The sequence below is a fragment of the Macrotis lagotis genome, chromosome 1 (assembly GCF_037893015.1).
Source record: "Macrotis lagotis isolate mMagLag1 chromosome 1, bilby.v1.9.chrom.fasta, whole genome shotgun sequence".
Lineage (NCBI taxonomy): Eukaryota > Metazoa > Chordata > Mammalia > Peramelemorphia > Peramelidae > Macrotis > Macrotis lagotis.
Genome location: NC_133658.1, coordinates 547,462,136 through 547,486,428, shown reverse-complemented (window position 1 = coordinate 547,486,428; position 24,293 = coordinate 547,462,136). Strand labels below are relative to the sequence as shown.

General features: G+C 37.0%; 1 long non-coding RNA gene across 1 annotated transcript in view; it reads right to left on the bottom strand.

The window, feature by feature from the left end:
- LOC141521201 (uncharacterized) overlaps positions 1 to 24,293 on the bottom strand; it is a 41,673-nt gene that overhangs the window by 398 nt on the left and 16,982 nt on the right. The gene's annotated exons all lie outside the window — the stretch shown is intronic.

Sequence of the window (24,293 nt, the reverse complement as noted above, 5' to 3'; positions counted from 1 at the left end):
CTGACAAGTATTAGAATAAAAGTTAATTTAAAAAAAAACAAATATACACAAAGCTGTGAAAATCAAGGTGGTTTGGGAAAGAGGGTACTAACAATTTTGGACATCAGAAAGGAAAGACCTTATGTAGAAGGTAGTACAATGGATAGAGCTTTAGATCTGGAATCTGGAAGACCTGAGTTCAAATTCAGCCCCAGCCACTTCCTAGCTATGAGTCTAAGCAAGTCATTTAACCCTGCTTGCCTCTCTTTATTTGTAAAATAAGCTGGAGAAGGAAAGGCAAACCACTCCTGTAATTTTGCCAAGAAAAGCATATATACCATAGATACCATAGATAAAGTAATAGAAAATATCATAGATATGTTAATAAACCAAAAATACTCTATCTGATCCATGAGAAAGGGATAAATTTATGACCAAATAAGAATTAGAGCATCTTATAAGCTGCAAAATGAATGATTTTCACTATATTAAAATAAAAAGGGTTTGCACTAATAATATCAACGCTACCAAAATTAGAAGAAAAGAAGAAAGCTGGGAAACAATCTGTATAACCAGTTCTGTTAAAGGTCACATTTCTAAAATATATATATATATATAGAGAGAGAATTGAATCAAATTTATAAGATCACAAGTCACTCCCCAAGTGATAAATGGTCAAAGGATATGAACAGACAGTTTTCAAATGAAGAAATTAAAGCCACATATAATCATATGAAAAAATGCTCCAAATCACTGTTGATTCAAGAAATGCAAATTAAAACAACAATGAGGTATCATCTCACACCTATTAGATTAGCCCAGATGAAAAAAGGGAAGATGATCAATGTTGGAGAGGATGTGGGAGAATTGGGACATTGATGCTTTGCTGTTGGAGTTGTGAACGGATCCAACCTTTCTGGAGAACAATATGGAACTATGCCCAAAGAGCAATAAACTGTTCATATTCTTTGACCCAGCATTTCCAATTCTAGGACTATATTCAGAAGAAATTGTAAAAAATGGGAAAAGTCCTACATGTTTCAAAATATTCATAGCAGTTCTTTTTTGTAGTGACAAAGAATTGGAAATTGAGGGGATGCCCATCAATTGGGGAATGACTAAACAAGTTATGGTACATGAATACTATGGAATATTATTGTTCTATAAGAAACCATAAATAGTCAGATTCTAGAGAAGGAAGGAATGACTTATGGAATCTGATGCTAAGCAAAAGGAATAGAGCCAAGAGAACAATATACACATCAACAATATTATGAGATGAACAAGCTTGATGGAAACAGCTCCTTTTGATGGTCCAGAGAGCTAGAACAACTGTATTAGATTGGTAACACTCTATATTATCCCCAACCAGAGGAAGAAAAAAACGAAACAAAACACACAGAAAAAAAAAATCCCCACCAAATCTGATGAACACTTTATAAAAATTATCTCTTATATATCTCTTTCCCTTAATCTTAATTCCTCATGCCAAAAATTACTAATTTGTAAATATGTTTAACAAAACACGTATGTAAAATGCTAATCTGACTGCCCCCTACTGAGGGGAGGGGGGGTGGGAAGGAAGGGTGGAGGGAAATTTCATAATTTGGAAATATGAATGTACAAATGGATGAAAATTTTAAAAAATTTAAAAAACAAAACAACATTGTCAGTTAATCAACTTTGATGGATCCAGCTCCTCTAAGAAGTTCAGAAATATAGTACAAGCCTGGGAGACCTGCAATGGACAATCATATTCCCATCCAGAGGAAGAAAAACAAAACAAAACAAAACCAAGAAAACCTACAGAATCTGAATGAATACTACATTCAATTTTTTAAAATTTCTCTTATATTTTTCTTTCCTGTCTCATGGCTTTCTTTCTTTTCCCTTACTCCTAATTCCTCATACCAAAAATGACTAATCTGTAAACATTTTAAATACAAATGTGAATGTGCAATATTCACCAGACTGTTTGCCACTGTGGGGAGAGGGGTGAAAAGGGAGGTTGGAAGGAAATTACATAACTTAAAAATATGCAAATGCATGTGGATGCATGTAATTGGAAAAATAAAATAAAATATCAGTAAAAAAGCCCAAATGGGTTCCCAAAAAATCAGACATGTCTGAAATGACTGAACAACATGTAAAAGATGGTTTATGAACTTCATCTTAAAAGAAGACAGAGATTCTTTAAGGCAGAGGTAAAGGAATACCTTCCAGACATGGGAAATGACAAGTGTGAAAGTACAAAGATGCAGTCCTGAGTATAAGAACAAAAAGGTCAGTTCGTTTGCATTGTCAAGTTCAGGAGTGGGGAGTAATGTCCAAGGAGGTCAAAAAAATAGGTTGGGTCCAAGACATATAAGACTTAAAAAAAATAAACAGAGAAATTTGTACTTGATTCTCAAGGCTATAGGAATGCACTGAAGTTAGTCAAGTAGAGGAGTTCCATGATCAGATATGGAATCAGGAAAAAATCACATTGGTAACATTTCAGGGGATAGGCTGGAATGAGGAGAGACTTTAAGGTAGGAGATCAATTAAGAGGCTGTTGCAATAATCTAGGCAATGATTATTGAGTGGTAGGACTTTGAACCAAGTTGTAGTTATGTAAGAGAATTGAAGGGTCAAATTCAAGAGACGTTGCAAAAGTACAAAAAGAGAGAAACAGTAACTAATTGGCTATGTGTGGTGAGGAAGAGTGAGGCATCCAAAATATTTCAGAAATTGCGAATCTGAGATGCCAGAAGGATGAATTCAATAGAAACTTAGAAGTGAGAAGACTTTGGGAGGATAGATAATGATTTCAGTTTTAGACATGTTGAGTTTAAAAGGTCCCAGGATATTGGTGACCAACAGGCAATGTTGACGTGAAACCAAAACTCAAAAAAAGAGAATAAATGAATATGGATATATACTGATCTGGGAGACTTTTGTGTAGTGATGATATTAAACCTATGGGAGCAGAAGAACTACAGAGACAGAGTATATAGAAGGAGGAAAAAGTCCAGGAGTATAAAGGATCTAGTTTAGAATCTAGAATCCTCTAATTAGTCTCCCTTTGGAAAACTGCTTTCAAGAGAATAGTAATGAAGTAATTTGACTTTACCACACAAAGATGCAAATAACTGATAAGGCTAGATTTGCATTTTAAAGGAGACAAAATCTAAAACCAAAGGGATAAATCTATGATAATAGAATTTCAAGTATTTGGGAAGAAAGAAGTGGAATATTATACCCAGAGGAAGTATAATTCTGAGCCCCTGAAATCATACAACATAGGTCATTACCTATCTTATCTAAGTATAAGGATAACCCAGAACATCATTTAAAGAAAAGTTCTTAGTCTGAATTTTAGTTATTTTTTAATAAATATTTTGTAACTGTTTCAATATAACTGGTTTATATTAAACCCTACAAATTTTATTTTATGCTTTTAAAGGCATTATATGCTAAGAGACTTTTCCTGATAATTATTGGTAATCATGACACAAAAAAGTTTAAGAACCTCTGATTTAAAGAAATAAATATTAGTTCCTTAGGGTAACTGACCTATAAGGAACTCTGATACATAAATACAATCCACAAAAAAAAAATTGTGATAAGAACAGAAGATTTTCAAAATCATTCAAATCCACTCAGGTACATCCCTGTCTAGTGTCTATAGCATCAAGTTACACAGTAGAGTAAGGAAGACATATTCAAATCCAGCATCAAACACTAAATATATGACCCTGGGCAAACCACTTAACCACTCTCTGCCTGTTTCCTCAAGTGTAAAATGAGGATAAAAATGACTTCTTAGTTTTGTTGTAAGAATCAAATGAGATAATATATATATAAAGTGCCCAGCCCATTAATAAGTGCCTGTTTCCTTCCTTCCTCCCTTCCTCCCTCCTCTCCTTTCCTCCCTCCCTCCCTACTTCCTTACTTCCTTCCCTCCTTCCTTCCTCCCTTCCTTCCCTCCCTCCTTCCCTCCCTTCTTCCCTCCCTCTCTCCATTCCTCCTTCCCTCCTTCCTTCCTTCCTTCCTTCCTTCCTTCCTTCCTTCCTTCCTTCCTTCCTTCCTTCCTTCCTTCTTCATAACCTTTGCCCAGAATTGACCAATATTAGATTGGGGGGAGGGTCAAGGAGATTTAATGGAGATGATCTGACTTCCTTTAATTCATGTCTAAGATTCACAACCAACAAACCCATTTAAAAAGTGATAAAATTAATCCAACAGATGAAAAAAATTGATGGGACTGATTTTTTTCCCCCTGCAACTAATTTACTGAATTGATTGTGGCTTTTGGGTTTTTTTTTTAACATCCAGCTCAGTCTCTATTGACCCTGTTATATTTTGCATAGCAGAAGAATGAATGTAGAGAAATAAACCAGGTAGGGTAGCTGCCAGAACAGCTCAATAGACCTATAGATGAGACAAGTACTAAGTCATATTAATAAAAGAATAAATGCCAAGGTAAATGACAAATTCTCTAATTAAGAATAAAATGTAGTCATCAAACATTTTTATCATTATCAGTTTTCATGTATATCCATTTTCCATGGGCACCAAGACCCTAGAGACAGTTTTCCAAAGATTAATGTCTTCTCATAAATTTAAATTTACTTTTCTTAACTGCCTTTTAGAACAAAGTGCTATTATGAATTTTCCACCATGATTCATTCTATTTCTGTGCTTCTAAATCAAGGCCTCTTCTGCTTCTACTCAACCTTCCCACTCTATTATCTCCCATCTTTCAGTTCCATTATTTTCTAGTCACATCTTGATGTTATATTCCTCATCTTCTGAAGATTAACATAACTTGATCTTTATTTGCACATTTCACCTAAGTATAAAGTTAGTGTGTGGATATACGTCCAAAGTTTTCATTGTATATTTCAAGATAAGCTTTTATAAATAAAATTCTGTAAACATAAAAGAAAATTTGGTTGAGAAAAAGAAACCAGGGGATAGCTAGGTGGCGCAATGGATAGAGCACTGCCCTGGAGTCAGAAGGACATGAATTCAAATTTGAATTCAGACACTTAATAATTGCCTAGCTGTGTGACCTTGGGCAAGTTACTCAAGCCCCATTGACTTAAATAAATAAAAAAAAATTTTGAAAGAGAGAAAAAGAAACCAATTGGATGCACAAGGAACTCTTGTACCAATATAGGTTATGGATGAATGAATGAATAAGTATTGATTAAGGGCTTTCTTTGAGACAAGTACTATATTAAATCCTCAAGATATAAATATTCAAAAGTGAGACAGTTCTTATCTTTAAATAGAAAACAACACATTTAAGAGCGTGATAGCCACAGAAGGGAGTTTTGGCCTGGCAAGAGAGTTTTGGTCTGAGAAGTTATAGAAATGGTGAATTCATCCTCAATTAATTGAGGATGGGAGAAGGGTACAACTATGATATCAGGAGAGGTGGCAAGATGGACTCAGTGAATGATTGGAGAGCCTCCAGGATCTGAAGTATAGTCTGTCCTTAGTTCAGCTAGATATAGTAGTCTATGTGAATTTATAAAGACTCACAACAGACCTGAGGACAGGAATTTCTAAAGTAAGTGAAATAATTGCCCTAAAGATTGAGCCATACTTTCTGAAGGATGTTTTTCTGAGTTAGAAGAAGCTGACAGCGGCAGGGAAGCAGGTAAGATGATCTACATTCTAGACCTAAGGAAATGGCAAGCCAGGTAGTTTTGAAAGATCACTCAAATGAGCCTCGATAATCAGAGAATCCAAGATCACACTGGATTTTGTTTGTTTGCTTGTTTTTTGCAAGGCAATGGGGTTAAATGACTTGCCCACATACAGATATGTGACCCCATGAAAATAGACCTTGATCTTCTTGATGTACCATTTGCTTTTATCCATTTTAGTGCAGGAAATTAATTTGGAAGCTCATACTTTTGAGTTTTGACATTTGAAGAACTTTGAAAGCTAAACTTTTCTTGATCCAGTCATACTGGCAGATTTACTATTGAGCAAACAAGGCTCTCCATTTTCCATTCTGGACCTATGCCCTAACTGACCCTTGCCGGAAACCTCCTCCTTCCTTTCCTCCACTTCTTGGAATCCCTGGTTCCTCTGCTGACCTTTCCTCTCATCCCCTTTAACAGCTAGTACCTTCTCTTCCCAAAATATCTTGTGAAATAGGAGTTGAACTGGAAATGTTTTCATAATGCATAGATTCAACTGTGCTGGCTCTTTCCTAATGTTCAATATGTAGAACTCAGGTGCTTTGGGAAGACAGCAAAGTACCAATGATCACTTTGTCACATACTCTGTGATAGATGAATGTTGGGGTTGTAGCAAGAGAGTGAGAGGAGGATGCATTGAAGATGTGTTAGAGAAGATAAGCCAATAGGCCACTAAACCAGAAATGCCTCTGCTCTCTGTCTCTATATCTTTCCATATACTTAATTTGCCAAGACTCTAGAAACTCCCCCTCTACAATTCCTACAAGGAATCAAAATAGAACCTCACACTCCCTTCCCTTCCTATCCTAGGAAAAAATGGTGAAGTGGAACTCTTGGAAACTAAAGCACAAAAATCAGGTTTCCTGGCCATGTGACCAAGTGATCCTGAAATAGATTCTTGTACTAGGTCCGGCTTGGTTCCCCAAGGTGGAAAGGCAGGGATTTGCCCCTTCCCTTCTTCCCCCACTTCTTGGTTCTTACAACCAAGTTCTCTGTCTAATCAGGAAAGGGTGGGTGAGAGCTGGGAATTCTCAGAGTCACTTTCATAGGACCGGACAGGATTTCAGTAACAGAAATAAACAAGGAGGGTGAGGTGACATGAATTTAGAATGGACAAGAGAACACTCTCCTTCTCAAACTTCAACAGTTCTACATGCAGTTTGGGGCAATTTCCCTCAAGCTTTGAAATTTTTATGTTATGAAGTATTTCTTCTAAAAAATAGAAAAGTTAATAACAGAGGGGAACCTATGACCTTCAGACAATCAAACTACCACTTCAAAGAATTTCTAACTTGAAACTAAGACTGTGGGAGAAGATGGAAGGCATAAGAGTATTTGAAATCATTAAGCCTCCAGGAACTGTATCAATTTTAAGATCACTTTTGTCAGAGATGGAGTTCATTCATTTCTATGTGATGTTGGGTTTTTTTTTAATTTTTGCAAGGTAATAAGGTTAAGTGATTTGTCCAAGTTCACACAGCTAGATAATTATTAAGTATCTCAGACCATATTTGAACTCAGGTCCTCCTGACTCTAGGACTGGTGCTCTATTCACTGTGCCACCTAGCTGCCCCAGTTCATCCATTTCTGGTCCAAACTTAGATTCCCCACAAAGAAAGGGTAGTGATTAACTTATATCCTCTTTCCCCCCCATACCCACACTGCCACACAGAAACACCATAAAATATTTCCCATCTCCAGCCCCAACCTTCTTCACTGCACTTTTGATAAGAAAAAAACCAGCTGTAGTCATTACTCTTGGACATACTGCCATAGGGAGTAATCAGGTCAGCATTATTTTTAAATTTATTTATTTATTTATTAATTCCTTCCATGTGCTAGGCCTTGTGAAAAGTACTAGAGACATTAAAGGAAAAAAGGTTATCTGGCTCTCACATTCTAATGGGAGAGATAATTTGCCAGCAATAATCATATACAAGATATATATATATATAGATAGATAGATATATAGATATCTATAGATATCTATATATCTATCTATATATATATATCAAGTAATCTGAGAGAAAAAACACCTGTAAAGGGAGTGAGATAGGAAGGAGAAAGGAAGAAAGAAGAGAAAAAGAGAAGGAGAAAGATATATGAGCATTTGCTCCTTAGAAATAAGCAAAGAGCATAAAATAGAACTTGATTTATTTGTTGTTGTTGCTGTTGTTAGTCACTTTAGACAAAGTGATAGAAAAATGTTAATAATGCAGATTCAATGAAAAATGTATCATGTATACATTTTATTTTTGATTTTCTAGGAGAGGCAATTGCTAAATATTTAGCATTGCACCCCTTGGGGAGAGAGGCTGGGAATAGAAAAGATTCTAAGAACAGGTAAAGTTCATGGAAAGACATGGAACTGGGAGATAGAGTCATGTGTGAAAGCCAGTAAGAGGATAGACTGGATTATATTATGTGGAATGTGTAAGAAGACTGGAAAGGTAGGAAGGAGCTGAGTTATGATGGGTTTTAAATTTAGAAGCATGAGCTTCAGCCTTCTTGGGAGACTTTGTAGAGATCTCTAGAAGTTAGATGGTAGAGACTGACTCCCAACTTTATCTTACCCCAATTTAAGAAGATGGGTCTTAACAAGAACTCTGGGGGAAATGCGACAATTAATAGATTGTGAGAAGCAAAAAAGCTAGGGGCAAAATTTTACCTATGGGAAAAAATCTAAAGAGTTTTGCTTTTACTGAAACAAATGTAGACTTCTGCTATGATTTAGTTTCATAATGGTAATTTTCCTTTATACTGATTGATGAATAAACAAATTTAATTCGATCTGATACTATGAAGAAAAAATTGTGTCCGAAATCGGGAGAGTATAGTTCTAGGGTACCATGCCCAGGACAAACCAGTTTTGTGTTCCAGATTTAATAAAGTCTGGAGAGCATTCAGGGAAGTCCAACAGGATAGTGAAATGTCATGAGGACATACCACATGAACTGGAGAAACTGGAGCTGCTTATCCTCAAGAAGAAATAGATTGGGTGAAGGGGGATATGGAATGAAAATTGTCTTCAAATATTTGAGAGGTTTCCTTGTTCCACCTGGTACTAGAGTGCAGAAATATTGCTATAGGTGAAAATTGCAGAGAAGAATATATAGGATTGATTTCCAGTAAACTACCCTGTTTGCCTCAATTTCCTCATCTGTAAAATGGATTGAAGAAGGAATGGCAAACCACTGCAGTATCTTTGCCAAGAAAACCCCAAATGAGTTCATAAAGCATCAGATACCACTAAAACAACTGAACAGGATATCCAAAATTGAAACAAGGTCCCTCAGGGAAAGTGAAATTCCTCCTCAGGAGAAGTCTTTGAGTAAAGGTTAGATGATTATTTTTCAGGTATGTTTTAGATGAGATTTTTGGTCAGATACAGGTTGGATTAAATGTCCTATTCTGCCTCTTCCCATTTAAATTTTATAATTTCATGAGTTTGTGAATTTACACATAAATAGCAAGCTGTTGATTCAGAAATATTAATATCAATTTGAAAAAGGTCCCTAGAATTCTAGTAAAGTCTGTGCCTACCATAGTTTCACCAAATCAACATAGTTGGTTTTGGTCCCTCACATTCAGCTCATAGCCCATAGTTATATGACACAATACAAATGGTAGTATCCCCATTTTACAGATAGGGAAACTGAGAACTAGCTGAAGTAATTTGCAAGGAATCACACAATTAGTAAGTGTCAGAGCCAGAAATAAAACCCAGTTCTTCTGATTCCAAATTCAGGGGTTATTCTACCACATTGATCATATCTTTTTTCAAGAAATCGTAACACACATATTAAGGAGAATTACCATTTAGGTCTGAAAAGAACTATATTGTTCTCTTTTGTAATATAATATTGACATAAAACTCCCACATATAATCAAGTATTGAAGGTAAAGGATTGAATTCAACATGTGAAGGAGGTTCCTAATGGCCCAGTAATAATAATAATAATAATAATAATAATAATAATAATAATAATAATAATAATTACAACAATAATAAATATTTTCTGACTTGTAAGGTCTAATAAGGTCTGGGTTTAGTGTTGGAAGAACTCCTTGCTAATTGACGATATGCTCAATACCAAGCCTTAGCCTCAAACATTAAGTATGAGTTATTCACTCCCATGTGAAATTTTTGTCCATAGCTCAATTTATCTTACTTGTTCTAGGAGAACATTTTCAATCACATGGATTCTTTCTCTCAGTCACCTTCATATTTGTTTATGGAAATGAAAAGGATCATGGTAAAAATTAAGGACCAGGTCATTCAGGATGTCATTCAGCATTTTTGTCAATGAAATCAAGTCTAATTTACATAACACATCATATATCAGTGTACCATGTTCTTAAACTGAGGTTAACTTAAATAAGAACAGAAATTAAGGGAATAGGAATCTGAAGAGGGAAAACTTGAAGAATCTGTAGGCTTTGAAAATTATCTTAAAGATCATTATCTTAAAGAAGTCAAGACTCAGTGATCAATGGAGATTATGTAAGAACAGTGGAACTTGTGTTAACTCATTGCACAATGACTAGCATACAGTAAGTGCTTAATAAATGCTTAATGATTGGCCAACACCACTATAGGCTGTAAAAATTTGGTACCTACTCAATCCTTAACTAGACATGGACTAATGGTTTGAATTACATCAGAAATTCACTATCTTTCAAGGGCTGATAAATGACAGATCTTCATGGTCAATGAGTATGTATGTAGGTGTGATATGTACACATACCACAGTGAGGGGATACAGAGGGGATAGACATGTGTTTTACCTGTGCCTCACTTGGTGTATGTACCAGGTATATGCATTCTATCCTTTGCAATCAGAGGTGAGGCTCAGTACTGCTTCCTCTGCCTCCTGATCTTCACACATCCCTGATACACACACACACACACACACACACACACACACACACACACACACACTCACACACACTCACACACATATGTATATAATATGCACATATATTTATTTAAATTTATATCTGGATAAATACATATATGGATTTCTATAACATATATATATAATGTATATGTATCTATGTATCTAAAGATATTTGATATAGTGATATTCACAACATACATGTTTTAAGCTTTTATGACCAATATTATGTCTGAAAGACTAGGTAATAGTGCAGTCTATAATAATGGTCCAGTAAAGTTTATGATTGAATTCTCCAGGTTAGTTTCTAGTTATGCTCACATTTATATCTATATCTATAATCTATATTGAGATCTAAGGACTCAACCAATAAACTGTACTGGACCCTTATTACAAACTGAACTGATTCCCCATCTTAAGTTTTTAAAGTACAGAGACCTGGTCTAGAGAGTAAAATCATATGGGTACCTATTATTCATGTTGTTCTGCTTGTTAATGGAGTTAAACCCAGGATGCTTTCAGGGAACCCAGAGAGTTTGGTCTTACATCTTAATAGTTTTCTCAAACTATGAAAAGTAGTTTGTTTCAAGTCAGCTAGGTGGCAAATGGATAGAGTATTGGACCTGGAGAAAGAAAGACATGAAACAAAATCCATTTCTAGAAACTTAAATCCTGTGTGTCCCTTGGCAAGTATGCCTCAGTTTCCTCAACTGTCAAATGGAGATAATAAACAGCATCTTTCTCACAGAGTTAAGAAGATCAAATGAGATGTTTGTAAACAGCTTAAAATAGTGCCTTATACATAGGAGGTACTATATATGATTACTAGTGATGATGATGATGATGACATATTTCCTAAGTACACTGGATAACTGAATGAAAACCTGGCAGGAAATATAAAATGTTGGTCAATAGGGTTAGTACTATAGTCATTGTGACATAACTATTCTTATGAAGCTAAGGAAGAGATTACTCAGCCATCTCTTACTTGAAACCATACTGATGACAAGCTTGACACCAATGACAGAGAAGCAAATTGTGTTTCTTTGTGTTCTAATGTCACATGAAGCCAAGATGCAAAAGCTTGGAGGTAATACAGCAAACAGTAATGCTCCACCCATTGGAAATGCTTTTGCAAAATGGTACTATCAAAGTGAGCTATGCATGAAATGGACTGAAGATAAGTGTGCTTTCATTATGCAGTCATACTGCATTGGAAACAAATCTCACAAGTTATAGATAAGGATGTCATTTAGCATTTTTTCAATGGAATCAGGTCTTATTTACACAACATATCACATATCAGTATACTGTATTCTTTAACAGAGGTTAACTCGAATAAGAGCAGAAATGAAGGATTTATAGGAATCTGAAGAGGGAAAAGTTGAAGAATCTCTAGGCTTTGAAAATAGATAAGTAACAGAAACTCGGTTGTGCAATTCATAATGAAATGGGAAACAAAAATAATTCTAATGTACCAAATATTTTAAAAGGAAATGGGGATACTTTGAATGGAATTTTGAAATAGACCCTCAATGGTTTTTTTCCACAAAATGAAGGCTATTCAAAGGAATATTTATTCCAGGGTAAGGCAACTGAGTCAAGGCCATAAATCCTAGAGAATTAGAACAACTAGAAGGGGAAAAGAAAAAGGGTTTTGTTGATTTCATATTTTTAAAAGAACTAATTTCTAGAAAAATGGGAATTTTAAATCTACCTCACATGGTTTTTGTGAGGATAGCATCTAGGAATACTCCTAAGAACAAGTATAAGATTCCACCATGACAGAAATGGCAGAAAACTATTGGTATATAAAAAGACATAGGAAGATTGTATATCACTATTTAGCTGAAAGAATAGTAGCATACTTGAACTCCATATTTCTCAAAACTAACAAAGAAACAAGTGGAATGGAATCCAAAGGGGAAAAAAAACTATATCAGAATTCTGTATTTCTGGCTGAGAGTCCAGAATTCCAATTGGAAACAGAAAGCCAAAAAGTTAAACCAAAAAGAGTTCAAAGCAGTGGAAAGAACAAAATAAACAATCATTGATTGAAGTAAACAATTAGTCAGTTGAAAATGATACTAGAGAAGACCAACTGAGTAGCAAAAAATTAAGGGAGAGAGGTGAACTCTCATCAGAGTAATAGTTTAGGACCCTGTTAAAGTCAAAACTGAGGAGGTCTTGAATGCATGATTAAATATTTAGACAAAAGGAAGTCATTGAAGATTTTGGAGAAGGGGAATATAGTGATCAAAATAATCTTTTATAATGATGATGATGATGCTTGTTCTTCATTCTCAAAGAAGACAATGACATCAGGGGAGTTGATGCCATGTCAAGCACATGAATTGGATTTGAGTGAAGGGGTGCAGTTTTGAGCCACCAACCTCTCTTTCTCCTCCAGAACCATCTAGGTTCAGTGAACAGATATGAATCAGGATGACTGGAGATAGCTTTGGATGAGAGGAAATCAGGGTTAGGTGACTTGCCCAAGGTCACATATCTAGGAAATGTTGAGTGTCTGAGGTCAGATTCAAACTCCCGACCTCCTGACTCCAAGGTCATTGCTCTATCCACTATACCACCTAGCTGGCTTTTATAAAGATCCATAGTGACACTATGTAGGATGAATTGACTTTGGAGAATAGGAGCTTTAGGGAGTCATTTCTCACAATCTAATAGATTTGTACAGTAGTTTCACAAAAGATAGGCTCTAAAACAGGAACCATTTGATAATATAAATGCAGAGAAGTTTCCAGCCTCTAGTCTTCAATGCAAAAGAGACAAAGAAGTGAGGAGGAAAAAAATGCCTCAGCTCTTCCAGGTTCCTCCTGTTGTTCTGGTGTCTTCCCCTTAGTCAGAGGAGGTAAATCCTATCATAGACTCACTAGGGATGTACCACAGATCCTGAATCACACTATAGGTAAACACAATGAAGCTGATGTCACAAGGCAAAGGCCTTCCTGAAACTCAAAGACAGTAAATCCCAAGGTCAAATTTAGATATAGACCTTGCAGAGTACTTTTTCATGGGTCAATAAAAAATTTTTTAAGGTCCAAAATAATTTTTAAAAATTCTTACTGGCATAAATAGAAGGGAATTTAGTGATACTTCTTTTAAACATACTTCTTAAAACATCATTAAATTTCCATTTATAATGATTCAAAGATAATATTATATACCCCCATCTCTCTACAATTCTACTTTATGACTAAACTTTTAAGTTAGGAAGAGAAGTTTCTGTCTTCCATCACCTTGTGACTTGTTTGTAGAAGTAATTTCTTTTGTAATGATCCAAAACATAATTTGTTATTTTTTAAAAGCTTTAAAATATCTGGTCATTTAATTAATATTTATCCTCCTTTGTACCTACAGTGATAGCTTATTATAGATTATAACATATGTATATATACATACATTGTAGATTGTTCTATACAACTTAGATCAGTATTTTCTGGAATATGCAGTAGAGCAAATAGAACTATAAAAACAGCATAGATTTTTTTCCAGGTATAAGGAGTGGCAAATTATTCAGGTTTCCTGACTATCAACTGAATTCCCATCCAAAAAAAAAAAAAGCAGAGATAGTAATCCAGTCAACATCAACTTCAGATCCAAAAAAGACAAGGTACAATTCTATTCCAAAAGAGTTATAATGTTGATGGTTACTAGTCCTCTTGTGGTGTAGCTAAGTGATACAGTAGATATAGAACATCAGGCCTGGAGTCTGGAAGATTTATATTCCTAAATTCAAATCTGACCTCAAACACTTAAGTAGCTGAACAAGTGATGAGGAAACTGAACAAGTTATTTAACCCTGTTTGACTCAGTTTCTTCATCTTTAAAATGAAATAGAGAAGGAAATGGTAAACCACTCCAGTATCTATCAAGAAAATCCCAAAAAGGATCATGAAGAGTCAGACATAAGTGAAAAATAATTTTAAAAATCTCTTGTGCACTCTAAGTCCTATGCCAACCTTTAGAAAAACAGGAATCAGATGACATATCCCAGTTACTTCACTATGGTCAGCCCCCCCAGGAAGAGGTCACTCCCATGGAGACTTTTCGCTAATATGTCATCCATCACTAAGACTCTCTCTCTTTTTGAGGGAATAAGGGGGAAATTATGTTGCATGACAAACATTGGGCTAGGAGAAATAAAGTCTGCCAGCCATTAACTTGCTATGAAACTTTGATCAAGCAATTAAGCCTCTCTGGGCTGCCTTTTCTGCGTCATTTAGAATATGATTAGGAGAAAAAGAAAGATGACTTGGCAGACTTTTCCTTATCATGCATGTACCATACCTGCCTCTCTTCACAACCTCAATTTATAGATTGACAAACTCTGCTGCTGCATCAAAAGAGGCACTCAAAAAATAACTGTCAAGTGAAAATTTATTCACTGTTTTTAAGTTGTATCAGTCGTAACCTATTCTTTGTGATGCCATTTGGGGTTTTCTGAGCAAAGATACTGGAGTGGTTTGCCATTTCTTGAGGAAAAACTAAGATAAACAGGGTTAGGTGACTTGCTCAAGATCACATAGCTAGTAAATATCTGAGACCAGATTTGAACTCATGAAGATGAGTCTTCCTAATTCGAAGCTGCACAATTTCATTTATTAGATTTCTCAAACATACCTTTCCAGTGCCAAGCACTGCAGGAGCAAAAACCCTTTAGTTGCCCAGGTATTTTCTTTTTCTTTTTTCTTTTTTCTTTTTTGCAAAGCAGTGGGATTAAGTGACTTGCCCAAGGTCACACAGCTGGGTAATTATTATGTGTCTGGATTTGAACTCAGGTCCTACTGACTCCAGGGCCAGTGCTCTATCCATTGTGCCACCCAGCTGCCCTGTGTTTTCTTTTTCAATTCCTTGTCCCACTACTCCTCTTTATTCATTTTCTATCCAGAGTCCAAAACTCTAGAAAATGAGTCAGTTATATAATATGATTGAGTCAAAAATTTCTACTGGAAGTTGGCATGATTCATGCATGAACCACAGGTGGTAATTTTTTTCCCTGTGATAAATATCTAAATGACTTGGCAGTCCTTCCACCATGAAATTTATATTCACCCCACCCCCAAATAAGTTCCACATGGATTGGGAATGACAGTGGGGCAGCAGAAATGTGTAGAAAGCCATGTGATTTTCATATGCTTTCCTTGAAATCAATAATGTCATAAACAAGATAAAAACCCCAAGATAAATTTAATTGTGATTTTAGTAGGACATTTTTTTCTTTTAAATTTATTTTTTATTCTCATTTTGTACAAATGTTTTTTTACATTAATAAAATATTCTTGTTTACAAGTAAACAAAATACCCCTCCTCCCCCATGAATATAGATAGACTTGTTTAGGCGAAAAAAAGTAAAGGGGAGAGAAAAAAATTAAAATAAAAAATAATAATAGTAATAATTGTAGGTATGGCCAGGTGGCGCAATGGACGAAGCACCAGCCCTGGAGCCACGAGCACCCGAGTCCATATCCCTCCTCATAAACCTAACAAACACCCAGCCGTGTGACATGCAAGCCACCCAATCCCCACTGCCCTGCAAAAACCAAAAAAAAAAAAAAAAAAAAAAAAAGACCCAAAATAAAATAAAATAGTAATAATAGTAGGGGTGGCTGGGTGGCAGACAGAGCATTGGCCCTTGAGCCAGGAGCACCTGGGTCCAAATCCGGCCCCAGACACCCAAAGATCACCCTGCTATGTGGCCCCAGGCAGGCCACCCAGCCCCACTTGCCCTGCACCCTCCCCCAAATAATAATAACAAAAAATGTGCTTCAGTCTTTGTTCCAACACCAACAACTCTGTCATGGGTGGATCTCATTCTTTATGATAAGTCCATCACAAAAGTTATTTCCATATTTTTCCACCGTTGCCATTGCTGATCGTAACTTCCTCCTTTCTTATTTCTCCACTACCATGTACTCTATTTTCTCTCTCCTTTCACTCTGACTTTGCTGTAGGGTCGCTGAGTGGCGCAGCAGACAGATCCCTGGTCCTGGAGCCAAGAAGCCCTGAGCCCCCATATCACCCCTTAGGCCCAGAATCCACCTGGCCTTGTGGTCCTGGGCAGGCCTTCCATTCCCAGACCCTTGCAAGAAGTAAGAAAGAAAATGTGTTATATCTGGCCACTCTCCGTGGTCCATCCTCTCCTCCTTTATTCACATCCCCACCCCTTCCCCCTGCTCCCCACTCCTTCTTACTCCAGATGTCTATACCCCATTGAGTATATTTGCTGCTTCCTCTCCTAGCCATCTCTGATGAGAGCAAAGTTTCCCTCATTCCTCCTTGCCTCCCCCCTTCCATATCATTGCAATAGCTCATTGTAATAAAAAAAAAAATCTCATGTGAAATATCTTGGACTATTCCCCCTCGCCTTTTTCTTTCTCCCATTCCATTTCCCTTTTTTTCTATTGACTCCATTTTTACACCATATTTTATCTTCGAATTCAGCTTTCTCCTGTGCTTCAACTATAAAAGCTCTCTCTACCTGCTCTATTAACTGAGAAGGTTCATATGAGTATTATCAGTGTCATTTTTCTATGCAGGAATACATGCAGTTCAGCCTCATTAAGTCCCTCATATTTTCCCCCTCTCCTTCAATCTCCGTGCTCCACCTGAGTCCTGTATCTGAAGATCAAACCTTCTGTTCAGCTCTGGCCATTCCAAAAGGAACATTTGAAATTCCCCTGGTTCATTGAAAGTCCATCTTTTTCCCTGGAAGAGGACATCCAGCCTTGCTGGGTAGTTCATTCTTGGCTGCATTCTAAGCTCTCTTGCCTTCCGGTATATTGTATTCCAAGCCCTACGAGCTTCCAATGTAGCTGCTGCTAAATCCTGTGTGATCCTGACTGCAGCTCCACGATATATAAACTGTGTCCATCTCGCTGCTTGTAATATTTTCTCTTTGACTTGGGAGTTCTGGAACTTGGCTATAATATTCCTAGGGGTTGGTTTTTTGGGATCTCTTTCTCTGGGGGATCGGTGCATTCACTTCATTTCTATTTTGCCCTCTGCTTCTAGACTATCAGGGCAATTTTCCTGTAGTAATTCTTTGAAAATGATGTCAAGGCTCTTTTCCTGATCATGACTTTCAGGTATTCCAATAATTTTTAAATTATCTTTCCTAAGTCTGTTTTCCATATCAGTTGTTTTTTTCAATGAGATATTTCACATTTTCTTCTAATTTTTCATTTTTTTGGTTTTGAAGTATTGATTCCTGATTTCTGGCAAATTCATCCATCTCCCTGAATTCTATTCTTTGTCTGAAGGATTTGTTCTCCTCAGAGAGTTTTCTTATCTCTTTTTCCATGTGGTCAATTTTGCTTTTTAAAGCATTCTTCTCCTCAATAACTTTTTGAACTGTTTTATCCATTTGACCTAAGCTGTTTTTTAGCATGCTATTTTCTTCAGCATTTTTTTTGGATTTCCTTGACTAAGCTGCTGACTTCATTTTCATGTTTTTCCTGCATCTCTCTCCTTTCTTTTCCCAGTTTTTCTTCCAACTCCCTCATTTCATTTTCAAAGTCTTTTTTGAGCTCTATCATAGCCTGAGCCCAATTTCTGTTTTTCTTGGAGTCTTTAGATGCAGGAGCTTGTGCTTCCTCATCTTCAGACTGAGTATTTTGGTCCTTCTTGGGCTCATTTGCAAAATATTTCTCAATAGTCTTCTTTTTGTTTCTGTGCTTGCTCATTTTCCCAGCCTGGGCCTGGTTTGGGGTGTTTCTTGAGCTTTTGGGACACTTCCACAAGGGTCTCAGTGTGTGAGGCTGTCTTCCCTCCTGGTCTGTGAATGACCATAAGCACCCCCCTCTGCAAAGGGGCTGAGGTGGGGGGGGGGGGCCTGCTGTTCTATGGGGGGGCCCAGACTGCGATCAGGATCTGAATGTGGTCAGAGCTCCAGAGTCCTGTTTCAGGGGCAGAGATCAGAGCTAGGCAGTCTCTCTTCACTCCCCTCCCTCAGCTCAATGGGCTCATGCCCTGGGGGCTCCTGCTTACCCGGCTCTGCCTGCTTCTGTTTCCTGGATCAGGGTTGGGGAAAGACCAAGCTGCTGGCTGTGTGCCCTGAGGGCTGGGCTCCACATGCTCCCTCTGGCAGAGGTCCTGTGCTGTTCCCCCACTTTGTGCCTGCTGCTCCTCGGGGTACAGCTCAGGAGACTCCCCCACTGCTGTGACCTGAGACTCCCAGCGCCCTGGGGCTGCCTCCGGGAGGCTGAGGTTCTTTGGCTCTGGCGGGCCACCCCTCTGGCGGCTGCCTCTCCAATCCCAGGGAGCAGAGCCTTTCTGCTCTTTTCCAGGTTACCTTGAGTAGGAGAGGTGCCTCACTGGGTCCCTTTGTGGGTTCTGTCTCTCGAAAGTTTAGTTCGAGTCCTTAGCTGATGAATTTTATCAGAGAGCTCCTAAGACTCGATCCCTTCTTGTCGCCATCTTGGCTCCGCCCCACAAAAGATCTTAGTAGGACATTTTTACCACTTCTCATATCATACCATCTTACCTATGACAGTTTTATAAAATATAGCTTTCATTTTCAATGTTCTGCTCATTGTATCTTAACCCCACTTGCTTCTATATGTTTCTCCATTTTTTCAGTCTACTGTGTGGTATCTAACAAATCACTAGTATTGGTGCAAGGAGTTTCCTCACCAGTATACACACCAAAAAAAATCACAGATCTTCCCCACCCCCAAAAAAAATCTTTCCTATTTTAAGAAAACAAATATGTAATTAAAAGTTAATTCCTTCTTACTGATCCTTAACAGATATCAACTTATCCCTTACCATATTAATGACTCATGTTTATATAGTACTTTAAGATTTAAAAAGTACATACTATGCATATTCTCTCTCATTTATTTCTTACAACAACCTTGTGAGGAAGGTTCTATAAATATCGTGTTTATTAAACTGAGGCTTATTGAGGTAGCACCCTGGTCATACAGCTAGCCAGGACAAACCAACTACAAACCTAAAACACTGGGTTTGTATATAGTTCTATTTTGATAGCAAATCCAGCATCTTTTTATAACACTGGGTTGACAGAGACCCTGATTAGAATAGATAGTATATAATGACTTTCTTGTTATTGTTAATGATTGTCATTTGGTTTTTTTTTCATTCGATACTTGATTCATTTTGTTACATTGACAACTCACTGAACCACTCCATGTTTCATTCTCTACTCAGTAAAATGGAGAATATCTTTCTTCCTACCTCTGGAACGAAAACCAAAAATGATCAAATAATTTGCCCATAGTGGCAGAAGAGACTAGAGATCATATCAAATGAGGATTAATAGAAGAAATTGAAAATGATTATCTTGAAGAAAAGAGAGGAATGATGAGAGTAAGTGACTTGCCTAACTAAAGTCACCCAGCTATATAAAACAAGATTTGTACTCAGGTTTTTCTGACTCCCTGTCTAACATTCTATCCACCATACTATTTGTTGCCTATAAATCATATCTCTACCCACTACCTACCAGTATATAGTTTCTTCATCTTTAACAAAAAAAAGTGTTATCATAGATGACTCCAAAGATCCCTTCCAACTATAAATCAATAATTCCCTGTTCTGGGTTTTAATTCTTCCTCTCAAGTACAGTAACGCTATGTGACCACATCTAGTTATATAACCTCTATCTGACCTTCAGTTTTCTCATCTGTAAGATCTGAGTAATAAGTTATTCTGTTAGTATTTACCTCCAAGGGTTGTTTTGAGGATAAAATGAGTTAATGCCCTTTGTCAATATTAAAGCACAATAGAAATGCCAGCAATTATTCTTAGGTCTGTGTTGTAAGATTAGTGCCATGGAAGGTCTCTCTAACTTCCTTTCAACCCTTATCACAACAACTCAGTACTTTAATAATAGATCATAATTTAGAAACAGGGTTATGTCCCAAAAGTTCAAAACTTTTAAAAAGAAATTGAAGCATTTTGAATTTGGTAGAATCTAAAAAAAAAAAGAGAGCACTGGAATTGGGATGAGAGGACTCTGACTTTGCTTCTATGAATATGGGTAATATCTTGGGAAGCCATTTAAATTTTATGGGTCTTGGGTTTCTCCTCTTAAAAAAAAGGAAAGAGTTGGAATCAATGACCTTGAAATTCTATTCTATTTCTAAATTCTAGGGTTCTCCATTTCCAGTCAGACCATAAATGCCAGTTTAAAGCAAAATGTATCTAGAGTATTGTACTGTTATTAAGCTAACAAGGACTTTCCCTGCCCCTAAACTCCCCATTTTAGTGACAATGAAAGGTGAGGAATACTACTTGAAACAGTGAGGAAGAGCAGTAAATGTAGAGGAGTGATGGAGAAGTTTCCTTTCTCTTCCTCTTTCTCCCTCACCCTATAAGACTCTCATAGTTTTCCCTTCATTAATGGCCACCCACAGTGAGGGAGAAGGAACAGGAGGGTATATAAGTATTTTTTTTATTTTAGGTTTTTTGGTATTTTTTTTTTTTTTGCAAGGCAATGGGATTAAGTGGCTTGCCCAAGGCCACACAGCTAGGTAATTATTAAGTGTCTGAGGCCAGATTTGAACTCAGGTACTCCTGACTCCAAGGCCGGTGCTCTATCTACTGCGCCACCTAGCCACCCAGTATATAAGTATATTAAGGGTTATGTGGTATTGGAAGAATGGGATTTTCTCCTCTCCCCCTCATTGAACTTTTTTCCCCTCTCACCTTTTATTCTCACCTCCTCCCTCTGCCACCACAGAGTCATCCCTGCCACTCCAGGCACTGGAGCTTGATGAGAAATGGTGAACTGGGGGGTAGGGAGGAGCATCAACTGAGGGAAATCCCACTCTCCGTCAGGGTCTTTAGAGCTGGGGTGTTCAATAATGAGGGTACATGAGTGGAGGAGTAAAGGGAAATCCCCAGCAGCCTTCCAGATGCAGCAGCAATTGGCAGTTGTCACATGGTTGATAAAGTGAAGATTGTTTGCCAGTACTAGGCAAAGTGAGAAGGAAAGAACCCCTTTCCCCTTACTGTACATAGGTACCCTACTGACAGACTGATTAGAGTAAGGACTGGGAAAGAGGACAGACTCCTTTTATTTGATCAACCTCTATTTGGGAGGAGAGTAAATGAAGAAACTGGGAAATGGAGGTTCCATAAAGCCTTGTCCACATTCAGTCTCTCCGTTCCTAGACACTTCCTCCTCCACCCTGTGGATTTCCCCAGTGTTGTCTTCTTCCAAAAACAGTTGTTGCGTCTTCATCAGTTTATTTGAACATATCAGAATAGGGAACAATAATTAGTGAAATGAAGAAGGGAATCTCCAAAATTGAGTGATTGGGTTAATTGCTTGGGAAATACGTATGTACACAATTTCAGGTTCCTTGATTTCAGAGGAGAGGAGAATAATTTTTAATGTAATTCAACTAATGTTATTTGAGGGGTCTAATATTACTAAAAAGTGAGGAAGAATCAAAAGTATAATAACTTATTAATTTTTATTGGTTACAGAATATTGCCTAGTACAATTAAATATTAACCACTATAATAGTTCAGTGGAAGAGTACTGATTTCAGAGCCAGTCACTCAGAAAGAATGACAAAACCTTATCTATCTCTTGTTAACCATTTGAATTTGATCAAGTTACTTAACTTCTAATGGCTTCTGTTTCCTCATCTGTAAAGCAAGGAGATTGGATTTGGCTACCACTGGGGTCTCTTCTTGATCCTATGATAGTATATAGATAAGCATACAGAGATGTGCTCTAGAAATTTATGAATAAGACTATATACAAACAACTCTTATACTTACTAAGGTCAATGGAATGTTTCTTCTCCCGACTTTCCTATTTTTCTTTTCTTTACCAACAAAATTGCTATTTCTTTTCTTGATATAACAGACTCACTCTGAGCCTCACTTCTTGGAAGGCCAAGTAAATTGGATTTCAGTCTTCCCTCAGTATATTTCTGGTACCCTTAAGGAGACTGGGAGGAAGGGTGTGTCTAAACTCCCCAAATAGCTCTACCATCCCCCCCATCATTAATCTTTGAAATCTCATAGTCAAGATGACTTCCTTCCTCCATTTCATCCTACTTCCATTCAATCACTTGGCAAATCCTCCATGGTGTCTATCATTCATCTCTCTGTCTCTCTATAAAGTTACTAGATATACTGGATTTATCGGATTGAATTTCAAGTCTCACCTGCAGTTGCCTTGGCATCAACACCAGATTAATATGGCCAGAGGTTCCTTGCCCCTGTGTCTACACACTTGGTTATAAAACACAGACAAATGAAATTTCTCAGCAAATTTCTCTCATTATGTATCTTTCCCTCAGAAATTTTTAGTTGTCAAAACTGCCTACCTAATAAAGTCCACATTCCTTAGCCTGATACCAAAAGCTTTCCAAGATCTGATTCCATTTTACCTTTCCAACCTTATCTAACATTACTCCACCCTGAAAGTAATCTGAATTACTCATCATTCCTAAAAATATTCTGAATACCATGCCTCTGAGTCTCAACTAATGACAATCTCTATGACCAAAATGCTCTCCCCACTATTTCTAACTGTTAAAATCCTATTCATCTTTCAAAGCAAACCTTAAATAAGTCTTTTCCAATAAGAACAACCCAAAGGGATCCTTGCTTTCTATAAACTCTCACAGTTATTTTCTTCTAATCTCTTTTGTGGGCTTAGCAACATTTTATATATTTATTTGCATAACTGACTTGTTTTCCTTGTTAGATTGTCAGTTGCTTGCAAACAAAGAATGATATCTTATTCAATTCCATATCTAACCTCATTGCCTAGAATATTGCCTAGCCCAAGCATACCCAGTAAATATTTGCTGAACAAAAAACAAAATGAACAAATAACCACCAGAGAAGGCAATATATGATAAGCACCACAAGAGTAGGTGCAAACAAGATGTGCTGTAGATTTTCAGAGGAGAAAGAGATCACATCCAGTTAGCATGGCCAAGGAAGGATTCATTGATGATGTAGGTTTTAAAATTAAGACTTGAAGGATGACTAGGGATTTATCAGGTGGAGGAGTGAAAGTTCCCTCCCAGAAGAAGGAACAATAGAAATGAAGACATGGAGGTCAGAAAGCAAGAGTCCTACTTGTCCTACAACTGGTAGATCAGTCTGGCTAGCCTATAGAGCACACTTGGGGAAATAAAGTTGGAAAGATAGGTAGGTTTCATATTCTTCTTGGTTTCTGCTGAGAGTATCCTTATTTTTCCAGGTTCCCAGATTTTCAATTGCAAAATTATCCTTAACCCTCTCCACCCATATTCTCCATATCTTTCATCCCTTTATCCAATCGGTTGTCAAGTCTTCTCATTTCTATCTACCTATCTCACTCATAAATCCTAGATTGCTACCACCAGGAACAACTGCCAGAGATTAGTGAAGGCTGGGTATTAAAAATAATCAGATCTGACAGTAAACTATTCCTTGATCTCCTAGCTTGCTTATAATATGGAGATCAAGGAATAGTTTACCTGCCAGATCTATGGAAAAGAAAATAGTTTATGACCAAGGAAGAGATGGAGAACATCATTAAAAACAAACTAGATAATTTTGATTACATTAAATTAAAAAGCTTTTGTGCAAAGAAAATCACTGTAACCAAGATCAAAAGAAATGTAGTAAATTGGGAAACAATTTTTACAACTAGTATTTCTGACAAAGGACTCATTTCTAAAATATCTAGAGAACTGAGTCAAATTTATAAAAA